This window comes from Chenopodium quinoa, unplaced genomic scaffold (assembly GCF_001683475.1).
Source record: "Chenopodium quinoa cultivar QQ74 unplaced genomic scaffold, ASM168347v1, whole genome shotgun sequence".
NCBI lineage: Eukaryota > Viridiplantae > Streptophyta > Magnoliopsida > Caryophyllales > Amaranthaceae > Chenopodium > Chenopodium quinoa.
Window position 1 is genome coordinate 803,622 of NW_018744498.1, and position 17,907 is coordinate 821,528.

The window sequence follows — 17,907 nt, forward strand, 5'->3', positions numbered from 1 at the left end:
GAATTGTAACTCTCCCGCAGGACATCAGAAAACCCCGAAACATTTGGCGCCGTCTGTGGGGAGAGTACTTCAGAGATGGCATCCAAGTCTGTACCGACTCCTGAAGAGAGGCGTCCCCTAAACGACCCTCAAGTTCAGTCGGACCATGACACCGAAAGTGAATTTGAAGTTGAAACTCATACAGCTCCAGACGGGACCCTAAGGGCCCGACGTACCCGTCATACCGAAAGGAGGGAACGGGAGCATCTTCAAACAGGAAGCGAGCCAGCAGGCGCACCGCCTGCTCGGCAACAGCCGACTGATGGGTCTGCTCCCATCACAAGGAACGAACTCATGACCTTCATTAGGGACTTCAAGGGAGAGATCCAAGAGTTGATCAACAAGAAGCCGCCTGCTTCAGTCAAGGAGCAGTCGGCCAAGAAGCCTTCCTCTTCACATAAGAGGAAGCCAGTTCAAGGGCGAGAGGCGACTCCTCATCCTAAATCTAGGAAGCGGGAGCCACCTGCCCTTGATTTCACAAAATTCCGTTATCCTACAGGAAATAGGAAACCGGTTCGTCATATTCAGGCGGACGGGTCAAAGCAAACGTTCACAGATGCTCGGCTACTGCTAGAGCAGAAGAAGAGTGACCGATTGTCAGAGTCGGCTTCTACTTCAAATTTTCAAGACAGTTTGCGAAATGCCTCGATGAGGCATACTCAGTCGTACCATGAGAGTCAGTCAGGCGGCACCTCCCGTCAGTCCGGCTTTCATAGTGCCCAGGCGGTACCAAACTTACCATTTGTGCCGCAACAACAGTATTTTATGCAGCCACCTCCATTTGGTGGACCTGCAGCAAAAAACGTCCAACCTATGGACTGGCAGCTACGGTTGCTTAGACTTGGTGAACAGCCGTCGGCCTTCTCCAAGGAAATTACTGAAGCCGCTCAGCCGGCCAAAGTAAAAAATGTACTAGTAGGCGCCTATGACGGCACTACTAACCCAAAAGACCATCTGATGGCATTCACCAACCTGATGTACCTTCAAGGGTTGGATGATCCCACTTGGTGCAAGTGTTTCCCAGCGACTCTCAAGGGAATCGCACAGCAATGGTTCGGCAACCTGCCAACTGGTTGTGTAAACAGCTTCAGGACGCTTGCTTACTTATTTGCCTCCAACTTCGCCATGAACATCCCTGCGAAGAAAACGACCCTTGATTTGGGAACAATTCAGCAGGGCGAGAAGGAGGGGCTTCGTTCTTACATCAGGCGGTTCAACCTGATGAGAATACAGATTCAAGGGTTACCGGATGAGGTAGCTTATACTGACTTTTTTAGAGGTCTCAAAGACGGGTCTACCTTCAAATTTGATTTGGTTCGAAAAAGGGTGGCGACTCTTCAAGAGGCCTTGATTGAAGCAGAAGCCTATATACAGGCGACTGATCTGTGTACAATAAAACAGTCGGATGGGAAAAGGTTCGACAAAAGAGAAGGACGACAGAAACAGTCGTCTAACAAAGATGAGAAAAGAAAAGAGGTATGGGCGGCTGATTCCTCTAAACAGCCGGCCCAGAAAAAGAAAAAAGAATTCAAACCATACTCCCCAAAGTATGTGTTTAACAAGGATAACCAGTTTATCCTAAAAGAAATAAAGGGACGGTTCTCAATTGAGAAGCCGGTCCCCATGAAGGGTTCTGCAAACAACCGGAACCAAGATAAAATCTGTGCTTATCATGATGACGTTGGTCATCACACCAATGACTGCATCAGTCTCATGCGGTACCTAGACCGCTTGGCTGAGCAAGGTGATCTTGACACTTATGTCAAGAAATCTACGGGGAACACTTCCTCAAAAAAGCAGTCGGCCAAAAAGAATCAACAGGCCGACAGTTCCGATACAGATGATGCAGTCGTCTACACCATTGCAGGTGGCTTCTCAGGAGACGGCCCCACTATTAGGGGCAACAAAGATAATATAAGGCGGTTAGATGTAAATTCCGTTCACCAAGAACGGCCGTCCAAATATACATTTCCTGAGATTGTCATCACTGAAGAGGATCTAGGAGGGGTAAGGGGGCCGCATGACGACCCTCTCGTTATTGAATGTAAAGTGGCCAACTAGAGAGTTGGCCGAATCCTCATAGATACCGGGAGCTCCTCAGATCTCATCAGCAGCAAATGTCTGTCAAAACTGAAATATCAGACGGACTGCATACATCCGGCCTCCCACCCTTTAATAGGGTTTGGAGGAGGAGTCGTCCACCCACTGGGACGAGTAGATTTACCCATTCGCCTGGGCGAAAAAGGGGAAGGACGACACATGGTAGTCCGGTTCCTAGTAGTAGAGGAACTCTCGGCCTACAACATGATTCTGGGTCGACCAACCCTGAATAATTCCAAGGCTGTTATAATCCCGTCTCTTATGCTGCTCAAGTTTGAGAGGGATAATGGAACAGTCGGCTCCCTAAGGGGAGATCAGAGGATGGCCCGAGAGTGCTATCTCTCGGATGTCAAGCCCACTGTTATGGCCACTGGGTCAAGTGGAGAAAAAACAGACCTTGACAATGTCAAGGAGAGTGCGCCTGTTCAAGAAACAGGCGACAAAAAGAGAAAGGCGTCCCAGACAGAGTCCGCAAGAAAAGCAAGAAAATAGCAATCATTGGCAGAGGAGCGGCCGGATGAGTTCCGCCCTCAGCCGGCTGGTGAGCATGCGGACCTGATCTTAAATAACTCACTTCCTGACCGAACAGTCAAAGTTGGGACGACTACTCTGAGAAACCTTGGTGACGACTTTCACAACCTATTAAAAGAATACAAGGACATCTTTGCATTTGAAGTCCATGAAATTCCAGGCATTAGTCCTGATCTAGCAGTACATAAACTCGCTGTGGATCCGAAAAAGAAGCCGGTACGGCAAAAGAAGCGGAACCATGGCGAAGAAAGAAGTCAGGCGGCAGCCGCCGAAGTTAAAAAATTACTTGATGCAGGGTTCATTCGGCAATGTTACTTCCCAGACTGGGTTGCAAATGTGGTACTTGTTAAAAAGCCGAATGGCACCTGGCGAATGTGTGTAGACTACACAGACTTAAACAAGGCGTGCCCCAAAGACAGTTACCCTCTGCCTAAAATTGACAACCTGGTCGACTCAACAGCCGGCCATGCCTTGATGAGTTTCATGGACGCCTATTCTGGTTTCCATCAAATTCCCTTATGGAAGAAAGATCAGGAGAAGACGGCCTTCGTCACTGATCAGGGGTTATACTGTTACACGGTCATGCCGTTTGGTCTTAAGAATGCCCCGGCTACCTTCCAACGAATGATAAACACTGTGTTCTTTGATCAGATTGGGAGAAACGTCGAGGCATATATTGATGATATGATTGTTAAGACTAAACTTCAGAAAGATCATCTGACGGACCTCCGAGAAACTTTCGCCACACTCAGGCGGCACCATGTCATGCTCAATCCCAAGAAATGTGTATTTGGAGTTGAGTCTGGGAAATTTCTCGGATTCCTTATCAATCAGAGAGGAATAGAAGCGAACCCTGAGAAGGTGCAGGCGGTCATCGACATGCAGTCGCCTCGTACCATCCGAGAGGTTCAGAAGTTAACAGGTTGTCTGGCGACCTTGGGAAGATTTCTAAGCCGATCAGGCGACAAATGCCTATACTTTTTCCAGGCAATTAAGAAAAAGGCAAGGTTTGAATGGGGGCCGGATGCTGAGGCGGCCTTCCAGAAATTGAAAGTTCACTTGCATTCCTTGCCGAGGCTGGTCAGCCCTTTGCCCAAAGAGGATCTCTACATGTACCTGGCCGTCTCTGATCATGTGTTAAGCGCTGTTCTCCTTGCTGAAAGGGACGGCTGTCAGCATGATAAGCCTTATTATCATGGGTTGAGAGAAGCATTTTAGGGTGTGTTTTGATGCTTTATATGTACTTTTGTTAGCTTTTGTGAGTTTTGGGCTGTGATCTCACTTATGTGCAAAAGGCGGGATTTATGAGTATAAGTGAGTGAGTGAGCTCGGGAACCAATGAAGAGTTATGTAAGAAGGATGGACCTTGGCTCGTGATTTGAGAGTTGTGATGGAGCATGGAAGAGCAAGGAAGAAAGCTTGAGGAAAAGGTGAAGCAAAGCAAGAAGAAGAAGCAAGGAAAGAAGGCAAAAACAGCAGGAACCGCTGCCAGGGCCGCTGGCAGCTGGCCAGAGCCGCTGGCAGCGGGTATACCAGAGTGAGGGGCTGCCAGAGCAGCTGCCAGCGGGTCCGGAGCAGCTGGCAGCGGCTCTGGCAGAAATTCGGGCTGTTTTGGTTAATTTTCAGCAATTTGGCTTTGTTTTGGCTCGTGTTTTGGATATTATTTTATTATTATTATTGTGTTATGTTATTAAAATATAGAAACATATAAATAGCTTAGTTTTAATTAAGTTTTAAAGGAGAAAAAAAAGAGAATTAAGTTTTGAGAAAAAAGCTTTCTAGGGTTTTCTTGGAATTTTCAGAATTCTTTGTTTTGGAATTAGAATCCATGGAAGCTTAATCTTCCGGATTCTTGGTTAAAGATTGAAGCTTTTGGCTACGAATTGTGAGATCTTTCTTCTCTTAATATCTATTGAATATATATTGTTCCTTGAATTAATTTCATGATTTGCTTTAATCAATTGCTAGGTTAGAATTATTGGATTCGCTTGCATCTAATTAATCTTTCCAAAGTAGCAACTTTAGGTTATTGATGCATGCTTTTGGTTGATAACTTGAAGAGGGAATAATATTATTGAAGAAATTAGACCGCTTGTGTTAATTTATTCAATCCTTGTTGATTTCTCCGTTTATTTTCTTCTTGTGGATAATCTAGAGCGCTTGTCTTGAATTGTGCATTGGAAAGGGTTAGAAAGGAGCGCTTTGCTATTTCTAACTATTTATGAGAATTTAGAATCTAGGAATTCTACAACAAGGTGTTCAATAGAGCTTGATTGAGGAGACTTCTATGATCAATTTGTATGTTCATTAGTGGATTTCGCATAACCAAGACCGTTCTTCTCATTGATTACCTATTCATTACGTTCGTTGTTCTTACTTAGTTCATTTATCATCATTGCTCGTGAAAACCCCCCTCGTTACTTAGGTTACTACCGTCCTAGAGTATTTCCACTTAGGTTTCCAGTTATTAGTCCCTTTTTCCCTGTGGATTCGAACTCGACTTCCCTAACTACGTTTATTTGCAGTTAGCTTAGTTGTGATATTTTTGGTTGCATACGACTGAGGCACACCAAATTTTGGCGCCGTTGCCGGGGAACTAGGCGTTACCGTTTAATTGTTTATCTTAGTAGAATTTATTTTAGGATTGTTCTTAGCTATTTTTTTCTTTGTTTGTTCGCTAGGGTATGATAAGTACCCGTTCTGCTAACAAAGAAGTTTTGCAGTTTGATCCAGAAATTGAAAGAAATATTTCCAGGTCGCGAAGAGAGGCAAGAACAAACCCCAGTGAATCAACATACATCTTCAACATTCAAGAAGAGGAAGTGATGGCAGAAAATCGAACACTGAGAGAGCTAACAGCTCCTAACTTGAACCAACAGCCGTTGTGCATCGCATATCAGCAGTTGGAGGAAGGTGCTAATGTTGAGATCAAATCCGGTCTAATTCATCTATTGCCGGCATTCCATGGCATGAAGGGTGAAGATCCAAATAAACATCTGGCAGAATTTCATGTGGTATGTACTAGCATGAAACCGATTGGGATGACTGATGAGCAAATTCAGTTGAGAGCATTTCCTTTTTCTCTCAAAGATGCAGCGAAGGATTGGTTTTACTATCTTCCCCCAGGGAGCATAACAAATTGGGCAGGTTTGAAGAAGTGTTTCTTAGAGAAGTATTACCCAGCCACTATTTCTGCAAGCCTTAAGAAAGCTATCAGCAATGTGGATCAGAAGGAAGATGAGTCCTTGTATGAGTATTGGGAGAGATTCAAGAGATTGTGTGCTAGTTGTCCGTACCATGGGTATTCCGATCAAGACCTCATCCTATACTTCTATGGAGGTCTAACAGATGATGATTTGAGGATGGTGAATGCAGCAAGTGGTGGAGGGCTAGTGAATAAGACTCCAGGAGATGCAACTAGGCTGATTGCAGAGCTAGCAGAGAATTCTAGGCAGTTCAGTCAGAGAACTCCCACGCGCCGGGTGAATGCAGCAAATTCAAATACAACTGAGTTAGAGAGTCAAGTAGCTGATTTGACTTCTATGATGCGTGAGTTCATGGTGAACTCAAGGAATCCACAGCAACTGAATGCTTGTGGTTTATGCACCTCCACAGGACATCCCACTGATGCATGTCCTCAATTACAAGAGGAACAGAATGAGCAGGCCAATGCAATGGGTTTCCAAGGGCAAGGTCCTCAGAGAAGATATGATCCATATTCGAATACATACAATCCAGGATGGAGGGATCATCCAAATTTGAGATATGGGAATTCCCAGGGGAACCAACAACAACAGCAAAATGCTCAAGGCCAGCAGCAATATCAGCAATATAGGGCACCATTGGCCAAACCTCAAGGCCAAAGCTCAAATTCGAATGATATGTCAACTGATGAAATGATTAGATCACTAACTTCTAATGTTTCTACTATGCAGCAAAACATGGTGCAATTCCAGCAAGAGACCAAATCCAGTATTCAGAATTTGGAAAGTCAAGTGAGTCAAATTTCAAGTGCAGTGAGCAGACTTGAAGCTAAGGATTCGGGAAAACTTCCATCTCAAACGGAGTTGAATCCTAAGCAACAAGCCAACGCTATTACATTGAGAAATGGCAAGGAGCTGAAAGAGACTGAAATTGCAACTAAGAGGGCTGAAGAGTTGATTGGAGCTGAGGAGAAGGAAGTGGAACATGAAGCTGTAGCAAATCCTCCCACTTTTCCATCTTATGAACCCACACCACCTTTTCCCGAAGCTTTGAAAGAAACAAAGAGGTATGAGAAAGACAAAGACATCTATGAAACATTCAGCAAGTGTGAGGTAAACATTCCCCTTTTGAATTTAATAAAAAGTGTTCCTCGATTTGCTAAATTTTTGAAAGAACTGTGTACTATAAAGAGGAAGCACAGGTTAGGAGGGAAGGAAAAAGTGAAAGTGAGTGCTCATGTTTCTGCAGTTTTCCAAAAGAAACTTCCTGAAAAATGTAGTGATCCTGGTATGTTTACTGTTCCAGTTACAATAGGGGACACCACTTTTCATAGAGCTATGTTGGATTTGGGTGCATCAATTAATGTTATTCCATATTCCCTGTTTAAATCTTTAAAACTTGGACCTTTACATGGAACTGGGGTAGTGATTCAGTTAGCGGATAGGTCTAATGTGTATCCTAAGGGGGTGGTGGAAGATGTGTTGGTTAAGGTTGATGGTTTGATTTTTCCTGCTGACTTTTATGTGCTTGACATGGAACATGACAAACAAGCAGTCCCCATCTTGTTAGGAAGACCTTTCTTGAAGACTGCTAAAACAAAAATCGATGTGTCTACCGGTTCCTTGACTATGGAGGTTGATGGGAAAGCAATTGGGTATAACATTTATGATTCCATAAAGTATCCTGTCAACACTCATTCTTTATGTTCTCTTAATGTTGTCGATCCAATGGTGCATGATGTTCCTAACAATCATCGTGGGGATGAGTTCCTCACACCTATAACTAATGTTGTATCTGGTGATTTCTTGGATTTCTCTATGCCTACTAATGTGCAGGTGAAGGTGGGGGAATTGAATGAACATTCCAAGCTTCCACCTATACCACCAGGTTCAACAATCGGCCCGTCTGCAATTCCGGGCAAGAAATTGTCCCATTTATACCACAAAGCAAAGAATAGGTTGTGGCATGACAAGATGATTGCTAGGAAGAAGGTTAAAGTCGGTGAAAAAGTACTCCTATATCAATCCCGACTTAGATTATTTCAGGGAAAACTTCGGTCCCGTTGGGAGGGCCCTTTTCAAGTGGTGAATGTATATCCGCATGGAGCAGTTGAAATTCAAAGCCTCGAGACCGATAAGATTTTCAAAGTCAATGGCCAAAGGCTCAAACCCTACTTCGAGGGTTTCAAAACCGAGAACGTGGAGTGCATCGATCTCTACGAGCCATCAATGGAGTAGCGAAGTGGGATGAGCCGCGTCGAGCCAACGACGTAAAACAAAGGCGCTAATCGGGAGGCAACCCGATCGAAAACTCTTCCCCATTACTTTTCGTAGTTTAGTTTTTATTTTTTTCGTGTGATGTGAAGAGTGTTTTTATTGTTTTTGTGTAGGTGGAGGCCTTGGGAGCAATTTTTATGCGCGAAACGCAGCAAAAACAGAGCAAAACAGAGACAAGGGGGGCCTTCCCTGCAGAAGCCGCTGGCAGCTGCTCTGCAGCCGCTACCAGCGGGTCTTCCAGCAGCCCAACCTCCCCTTTTGCTGTCCCAGCCGCTGGTAGCTGCTCAAAAGCCGCTGCCAGCGGGTACCCCCCCTCCACGTTTATTTTTTCTAAAAAAAAAAAAAACAAAAAAAAAAAAATAAAAAAAAAAATTTACGCAGTATAGCCGCTGCCAGCGGGTCTTCCAGCAAAGAAGATCCAAAAGCTCTGCTTTAGCCGCTGGCAGCGGGTCCCAAGCCGCTACCAGCGGCCTTTCCAGCCTTTCCTGAATTTTTCACCCTTTTTGACCCATTTCTTGATTTCTAAAATCCAATTCATCCTTCTTCTCTTTCCCTTAGCAATCCCACACTCATACTCCCAACCCCTAACCCAATCTTTCCTACACACAATCCCTTTCCCTCACTTTCAAAGACAATTCAACCTAAAATTGTTTCAATTTCTCAATTTCACACTTGGCATTTGAGGAATTGTGAGAACCTTGGTGTTTGGAGGTTTGGTGGTGTGTTCATTGTGCTTTGAAGAATAAAGTGTGAGTTGTGCAATTCATTCTTAAGCAATGGGAAGAGACAACAAGGTGATACTTCAAAAGAGGGTGAATCACCCTCTTTTCCCCAAGCAAGTGACTTCATGGGAATTAGGCTCACTACAAAGGAGCAAGCTATTTGAACTCCAACAACCCAAGAGTATAGTGCAATGCACAAAGTTCTTCGATTTGGAGGCATTGCAAGAGGTTGGTTTGGAGGAGGTGATGGAGCACGAGCGCACCTACTTATGTGTGGTATACATGAATTCCTTTCCACTTTGACTAAGGGATGTCAAGAATTTCTTTCAATTTTAACAATAAGAACTATATCATGCCTTATGCGGTAATTAAAAATGCTTTTGGTTGGAATGATCTTCCCATGGGCAACACTTGGGGTCCCCATAGTTCATTTTTTCTTCTCGAAATTTTTGAAATCCTTGATAATGCCTAATCTTCCGGCTCCGGAGGTCCTTCTCCTTGAGGTTTTGCATCCTTCTTCCTTTCCCATACTTTTGTTTTAATTGTTGTTGTTCTTGCATTGAGGACAATGTTTCATTCAAGTAGGGGGGGAAGCAATTCTTGCATATATTCTTTGAATTTTGTATAGTTATCTTGATTTCATGTTTTGTATAACTATCTTAATTGTGGTTCAATGAAGCAAGCTTGAAAAAAAAAAAAAAAAAAAAAAAAAAAAAAAACAGAAAAAAGTAAAAAAAAAAAAGAAAGAAAGAAAAAAAGAAAAAGAAACCCGCTAAGTCGAAAACCTGAAAAGGCGGCTTAGGCAAAAATGGGGGCCCGGTTAGGTTGAAAACCCGAAAGGGCGACCTAAGCAAAAAAGTGGCTAATGAGTGGGTGAGAAAGTGAGATTTGGAAAAAGATGAGAGGCTAGGATGAAAACCCGAAAGGGCTCCTAGGCAAAATGAGAGAAAAAAGAGAGAAATGTTCATGAATTTGATTTTTCAAGGAAATTTCGCATCTATTTGCCGGAGTCGGTGTCATAAGGGGAGGAGATATAAGGAGGTGTCGGGGTAGATTTCATCTTGGTGATTTTGGGAGATAGTTGAGATTTTGGGGGAATTTGTTGATCATCTTAGGAATTTGAGAGCATGAGTTGTTTGTTTTCACTCTTGAATGTGGAAGTGTTTTTATGAGATTTTTGGTTAAGTTGAGTTTTTGTTTGCCCAATTTTATCAAAAATTTCATTTCTTTAGGCGGTTGAGAATATTCATACTCATGGCTATGCGTTTATCGTTCCAAGTTGATTTTGGGGATGAATTGATAAATAAGAAAAAAGGGAGATTTAAAGTGTGAAGTATGGGGGAGTGTGATTGTGATTGGTTGATAAGTACTAGGATGTTTTGTTGAGTTTGAGTGCGTAGAGCTAGTTTGATTCCACCATCTTCTGTTTTGAACCTTAGTGAGGAGGATGTGTTTTATTCTCTAAGTTTACTCGAGGGCGAGTAAAGGTTCAAGCATGGGGGAATTTGATAAGCCTTATTATCATGGGTTGAGAGAAGCATTTTAGGGTGTGTTTTGATGCTTTATATGTACTTTTGTTAGCTTTTGTGAGTTTTGGGCTGTGATCTCACTTATGTGCAAAAGGCGGGATTTATGAGTATAAGTGAGTGAGTGAGCTCGGGAACCAATGAAGAGTTATGTAAGAAGGATGGACCTTGGCTCGTGATTTGAGAGTTGTGATGGAGCATGGAAGAGCAAGGAAGAAAGCTTGAGGAAAAGGTGAAGCAAAGCAAGAAGAAGAAGCAAGGAAAGAAGGCAAAAACAGCAGGAACCGCTGCCAGGGCCGCTGGCAGCTGGCCAGAGCCGCTGGCAGCGGGTATACCAGAGTGAGGGGCTGCCAGAGCAGCTGCCAGCGGGTCCGGAGCAGCTGGCAGCGGCTCTGGCAGAAATTCGGGCTGTTTTGGTTAATTTTCAGCAATTTGGCTTTGTTTTGGCTCGTGTTTTGGATATTATTTTATTATTATTATTGTGTTATGTTATTAAAATATAGAAACATATAAATAGCTTAGTTTTAATTAAGTTTTAAAGGAGAAAAAAAAGAGAATTAAGTTTTGAGAAAAAAGCTTTCTAGGGTTTTCTTGGAATTTTCAGAATTCTTTGTTTTGGAATTAGAATCCATGGAAGCTTAATCTTCCGGATTCTTGGTTAAAGATTGAAGCTTTTGGCTACGAATTGTGAGATCTTTCTTCTCTTAATATCTATTGAATATATATTGTTCCTTGAATTAATTTCATGATTTGCTTTAATCAATTGCTAGGTTAGAATTATTGGATTCGCTTGCATCTAATTAATCTTTCCAAAGTAGCAACTTTAGGTTATTGATGCATGCTTTTGGTTGATAACTTGAAGAGGGAATAATATTATTGAAGAAATTAGACCGCTTGTGTTAATTTATTCAATCCTTGTTGATTTCTCCGTTTATTTTCTTCTTGTGGATAATCTAGAGCGCTTGTCTTGAATTGTGCATTGGAAAGGGTTAGAAAGGAGCGCTTTGCTATTTCTAACTATTTATGAGAATTTAGAATCTAGGAATTCTACAACAAGGTGTTCAATAGAGCTTGATTGAGGAGACTTCTATGATCAATTTGTATGTTCATTAGTGGATTTCGCATAACCAAGACCGTTCTTCTCATTGATTACCTATTCATTACGTTCGTTGTTCTTACTTAGTTCATTTATCATCATTGCTCGTGAAAACCCCCCTCGTTACTTAGGTTACTACCGTCCTAGAGTATTTCCACTTAGGTTTCCAGTTATTAGTCCCTTTTTCCCTGTGGATTCGAACTCGACTTCCCTAACTACGTTTATTTGCAGTTAGCTTAGTTGTGATATTTTTGGTTGCATACGACTGAGGCACACCAAATTTTGGCGCCGTTGCCGGGGAACTAGGCGTTACCGTTTAATTGTTTATCTTAGTAGAATTTATTTTAGGATTGTTCTTAGCTATTTTTTTCTTTGTTTGTTCGCTAGGGTATGATAAGTACCCGTTCTGCTAACAAAGAAGTTTTGCAGTTTGATCCAGAAATTGAAAGAAATATTTCCAGGTCGCGAAGAGAGGCAAGAACAAACCCCAGTGAATCAACATACATCTTCAACATTCAAGAAGAGGAAGTGATGGCAGAAAATCGAACACTGAGAGAGCTAACAGCTCCTAACTTGAACCAACAGCCGTTGTGCATCGCATATCAGCAGTTGGAGGAAGGTGCTAATGTTGAGATCAAATCCGGTCTAATTCATCTATTGCCGGCATTCCATGGCATGAAGGGTGAAGATCCAAATAAACATCTGGCAGAATTTCATGTGGTATGTACTAGCATGAAACCGATTGGGATGACTGATGAGCAAATTCAGTTGAGAGCATTTCCTTTTTCTCTCAAAGATGCAGCGAAGGATTGGTTTTACTATCTTCCCCCAGGGAGCATAACAAATTGGGCAGGTTTGAAGAAGTGTTTCTTAGAGAAGTATTACCCAGCCACTATTTCTGCAAGCCTTAAGAAAGCTATCAGCAATGTGGATCAGAAGGAAGATGAGTCCTTGTATGAGTATTGGGAGAGATTCAAGAGATTGTGTGCTAGTTGTCCGTACCATGGGTATTCCGATCAAGACCTCATCCTATACTTCTATGGAGGTCTAACAGATGATGATTTGAGGATGGTGAATGCAGCAAGTGGTGGAGGGCTAGTGAATAAGACTCCAGGAGATGCAACTAGGCTGATTGCAGAGCTAGCAGAGAATTCTAGGCAGTTCAGTCAGAGAACTCCCACGCGCCGGGTGAATGCAGCAAATTCAAATACAACTGAGTTAGAGAGTCAAGTAGCTGATTTGACTTCTATGATGCGTGAGTTCATGGTTGCATACGACTGAGGCACACCACAGCACCCGGTTTACTTTGTCAGCCACGTACTGAAAAATGCCGAGTTGAGGTATCCCCTAGTGGAGAAATTTGGTCTTGCACTCTTCATGGCTGTTAAAAAATTGAAGCCCTACTTTTTGGCACATGCAGTCGTCGTGTATACTGACCAACCTATCAAGCGGCCACTTACCATCATGGAGTCGTCAGGACGAATGATCAAATGGGCCATAGAAATACAGAGCCTCGAAGTTACTTTCGAGCCTAGAAAAGCAGTGAAGGGGCAAGCCTTTGCTGACTTTATTGTAGAGATGACTCGTCCTCCTGACTCTCAAGTTCCAGACCAAGTATGGAAGGTATATGTGGACGGAAGCTCTACTTCAAATGGTTGTGGAGCAGGCGTCGTATGTCAATCTCCAGAGGGCGACAGGTTCGAGTATGCTCTACGCTTCAGTTTTCAGGCTTCAAACAATGAGGCAGAATATGAAGCTTTACTAGCCGGGATCCGCATGTGCAAGGCGGCAGGGGCAAGAAAAATAGACGCCTGTTCTGATTCACAATTGATAGTGAGTCAGTACAATGGCGAATACGAAGCAGCCCATCCGGCCATGATCAAGTATTTACAGGCGGTTCGACAAGCAGTCGGCTCCTTTGAGGATTTCCATCTGATCCAAGTGCCGAGATCAGAAATCAACTAGGCGGATGCACTGTCAAAATTAGCATCATCCGCCTCCTCCGATACTCCTCGAACTGTTTTTTGGGAAGTAATGGAGAAGAGAAGCATCGAGGAAAACCCTATTGGAATCCTAGACAGAAGCTCAACCTGGATGGATTCAATCAGGGCATATCTGACAAACGGTACACTGCCGGATGATCCTCAACAGGCGGCAGCACTAAAAAAACGAGCCTCCTGTTTTGAAATGATACAGGGAGAACTTCACAAGAGGGGGTACCTTCAACCCTTCTTAAAGTGTGTTACTCCTGAAAAGGGACGAGAGATACTAGATGATCTTCACTCTGGTTACTGTGCTTCTCATATAGGTGGTAGGATGCTTGCTCAAAGGGCAAGGCGGCAGGGCTACTTTTGGCCTACTTTGGAAGCAGATGCAATGGAGATGGTGAAAAAATGTGACAAGTGCCAAAGGTTTGGCAAATTAATTCACCGTCCGGCTACTGACCTCACTACCATTCACAGCCCACTACCGTTTGCTAAGTGGGGCATGGACATTCTGGGTCCATATACGCCTGCTACAGGCGGCAGAAGGTATATACTTGTTGCCGTTGACTACTTCACTAAATGGGTAGAGGCGGAGGCTGTAAAGGGAATCAAGACGAAAGATGTAATTTCATTCATTTGGAAAAACGTCATCACTCGGTTCGGGGTTCCCATGTCTATGGTTTTTGATAATGGTCCCCAATTTGAGACGCCTGTTCTCAAAAGCTGGTTGGGAGACCAAGGAATTGCACACTACTTTGCATCTGTCGGCCGTCCACAAGCAAACGGCCAGGTAGAAGCCTTTAATAAAATCATCTCAGACGGTCTCAAGAAAAAGATTGAACGAGCAGGCGGCCTATGGGCGGATGAACTACCACATGTTCTCTGGGCCATTAGGACGACTGAAAAAGGGGCGACTGGAGAAACTCCATTCCTCCTAACTGGTGCGGAAGTTGTTCTTCCAATAGAACACTACGAGCCGACTCTTCGAGTAATGCTATATGACGAAGAGGCAAACTGGGAAGCCATGCGCCTGACATTAGACTCACTTCCTGAAAAGAGGGGCAATGATGTTTTGCGCCATGAGATCTATCGCCTAAGAATGACTAGATCATACAACAAAAAAGTACACAGGCGTCCACTCAAAGTAGGGGACTTTGTACTTAGAAAAATGGAAGCAGTTGGTAGGGCTAATGAGTCTGGCAAACTAACTCCCAACTGGGAAGGACCCTACCGAATCTATGAGGAAGTCAGGGACGGTACCTACCGCCTGGAAACACCAGACGGACAACCGTTGCCTCGAACTTGGAATGTAGATAACCTTAAAAATTATTTCTTCTGAACGATGTAAAGTAAAGAGCTACTTAATAAAGTTTGCACTTACTATTCAATTTTGTATTACGAGGGGCATGCCGTCTGTACCTTTACAGTCGGCTACTCTCCATTGAGTTTTTCACTCTATCTTCAGAGGGGCATGCCGTCTGTTCCTTTACAGTCGGCTACTCTCCATTGAGTATTTTACTCACAATACTTAGCTAAAAAGATTAGGGCCTGGCCGACCCTGTGCCTAACAGGCGGCTACCCTTCTTTTACTTAGCACCTACGTTCACCAAGAACTTACCAAGGCCACCGGACGAATGATCAGACCAGGCGCCAAGCCACCTGATCAAATCTACAAAACTAATACGACATGTCCCAACATCATAGCAGGCGTCCGACGGCATCCCTCCGGATGAAATTCGTCGCAGAGAGCAGCTCCCTTTTGGGTGGAACATTGTTCTATAAACTAATTACACGGCACCTATACGACTGTCCCCAAGGGCAACCACGTAGCCGTTTTTGAGACAAGGATAACTCTATCACTAACCAAACCAGTGGTAGCAGTTGACATCTGAGTCAGATGACCGCCTGTATTACTTGGGATAAATGCAGGGGGTACCTATTGAGTTAATAGCCAACAAACATTGGCGAATCAAGGGGTCTAGCCGGCCTACGCCGCCTGGTACCTCTACTTCTCAAACAAAAGTGACGGCGACTGAGTAACTCCAACGTTAACTCATAGTCACTCCTTCAAATTTGGTATGGAACCTAAAAGGTTTGAGTCGTCCGCCTGTTTTAAACAAACAAGGGCACTCAAACCCATATTCCTACTAGGTAACCTATTGAGTTAATAGCCAACAAACATTGGCAAATCAAGAGGATCAGCCTGCCTCCGCCGCCTGGTACCTCTACTATTCAATCTAAAGTGTGACGAAGACTAAGTAACTCCTATGTTAACTTAATAGTCACTCAAACTTAGTATGGAGCCTAAAAGGTATGAGTCGTCCGCCTGTTTTTAACAAACAGGGACTCTCAACCACTACTCTTGCTAGGTTAACAAATTACGAGTTAAAAGCCAACATTGGCAATAAAGGGAAACAACCGGTACCCGCCGCTTGTTATCCTACTTTTTTAATTCCTTGGCGACTAGGTAATACTATTTACTTGGTCAGACCGATTGAATAAATAGTTCGAATACCGATTGAATAAATGGCCGACTGATCGTCTATCCTTGAAACAGACAACCAGTCGTCCAGGGGCATAGGCGGCGTACTTACTATTTGTACCTGTCTGCAACGTTCGGCCATGTACAACAGTCGGTCTAGTGAACAATGGGATATTAGATATGGAATACTTAGACAAATTTGAATCAAAACAAAAATTTGATTAAAAATAGGCCGGTCATTAAAGACCAGCAAAATATTCAAAGCCCCGGCCCCCTGGCCGGGTAAATACAAAGCAAACGGCACGCAGGCCGTGGAAAAAATACATTAAGCTTAAGAAGGGGGCAGTTCAGTATTAGCAGCTGCCGCCTGGTCAGCACTCTTCTTGCTGGACTCGGCTTCAGCTGCATCCTCTTTTGATGCCTTACCCCCAAGTGGCACAAGCGCCACAACCGGCTCTTCCTCCTCCTCCAACGCATCTCCCAACGCCTCTTCTTCAGCAGCCGCCAGGATCTCTTGATTATATGTTTCCGAACACTGGCGGTACGTTCTTTCCCATGAGGCAAATTCGGCATTGGGGAACAGGCGGCCCCAGGTCATGCGCTGGATTTGAGCGGAGTCTTCCACCATCTCCCGGACGAGCTCTTTCTTCTCTTGCTCGGCCTTTTCCGAGAGCTCTTGGGTAAGACTCTTCTCTTGGCTCACCAGGCGTTCTTTTACGTTGGCCAAAGATTTCTCCATGGCTTCGTAAGAGTGCATTTTTTGGCGAAGAGGTTTCAGCTCGGCCTTAAGATTTGTGACGGTCGCCTCCAGCTCGTCATTCTTCTTCTGGGCCGCCTCTAACTGAGCCCGAACAGCGGCGGTAGTCTGCGCCTGATAATAAAGAATATCAATGGTCAGTACTTCATTTTGGGCAATTTGAAACATTTCCTTATCACAGTTGGAGGCGGCCATAGCTTTTGCAGCCTTTACCTCTTTGTTTTTCCGATCAATCGGCTTGCGAAGGCTGTTAACTCGGAGCAGGGCCCAAGTACAAAAAAAAAACAGGCGTCAGTTTCCAAACAAAAAAGATAACAGGCGTCCTGGAACTCAAATACTCAAAAATATGCTAAGTATACCTCAGCAAGGACCCCTGCAATCCCATCAAGGTCAAGGGTGCCGGCACCCCTGACCGCCTCCCTTTCAGATGGAGGAACTACTTTGATCATGGACTTGGCTACCTCAACCAAGTCAAGCCCCTGAGGGCCGGCTGCATCAAGCGTAAAAAAAAGCAAGTTAGACCTAGTCAAGAAGGAAGCAAGTGTGAAAGTTTTTACAAGTGATTGTCCATACTTCTAGGCGGCCCCGCCGGGGTTTTAGAAGAAGTGGTCGGCTGCTTCTCAGCCGCCACTGTTTTCCTGGAAGACCCAGGAGAGCTTGCAACAGTCGTCCTCCGGGCCTTGGGGTCCGGCTGTTGCGAGGAAGAAGCTCTTGGAGTGCCAGACTGAAAACAAAAAGAGTTAGTATATGCATAAGACAACTCATAAAAGAGGAAGAGTTTTCGAAGCCTACCAAGGGTGCCCCCTTGTTGGGGGAGTCGGCACAAGACTGTTGCATGAGAGAGGCCCGCAACATGGCCGCCGCAGTCTTGGATGCTGTTATTTTACTCATGGCGTCAGCTGCAAAAAATGAACAGCAAAGTTAGTAAAATCCCAAGTAAACAAAGCGTGAAAAAACAGAGTATTTGACAGGCCGGCTACCTCTAGAGCACCGACTGCTGAGGCCACAGGCGGCCAAAAAGTACTCGTCATAGAGCCACTTGAAGCTCGGGACGCAGTTTAGGGGTACTTGCTCTCGTACCCCTGAAGTAGAGTTCACCCTAGTCTCTACTTTGAAGAGTCCTTTGTCTAGGATCTCTTTTTTAGCCTTTGGGGTAACAGGCGGCATGCTGCGGCCGCCTGCGAGAAGA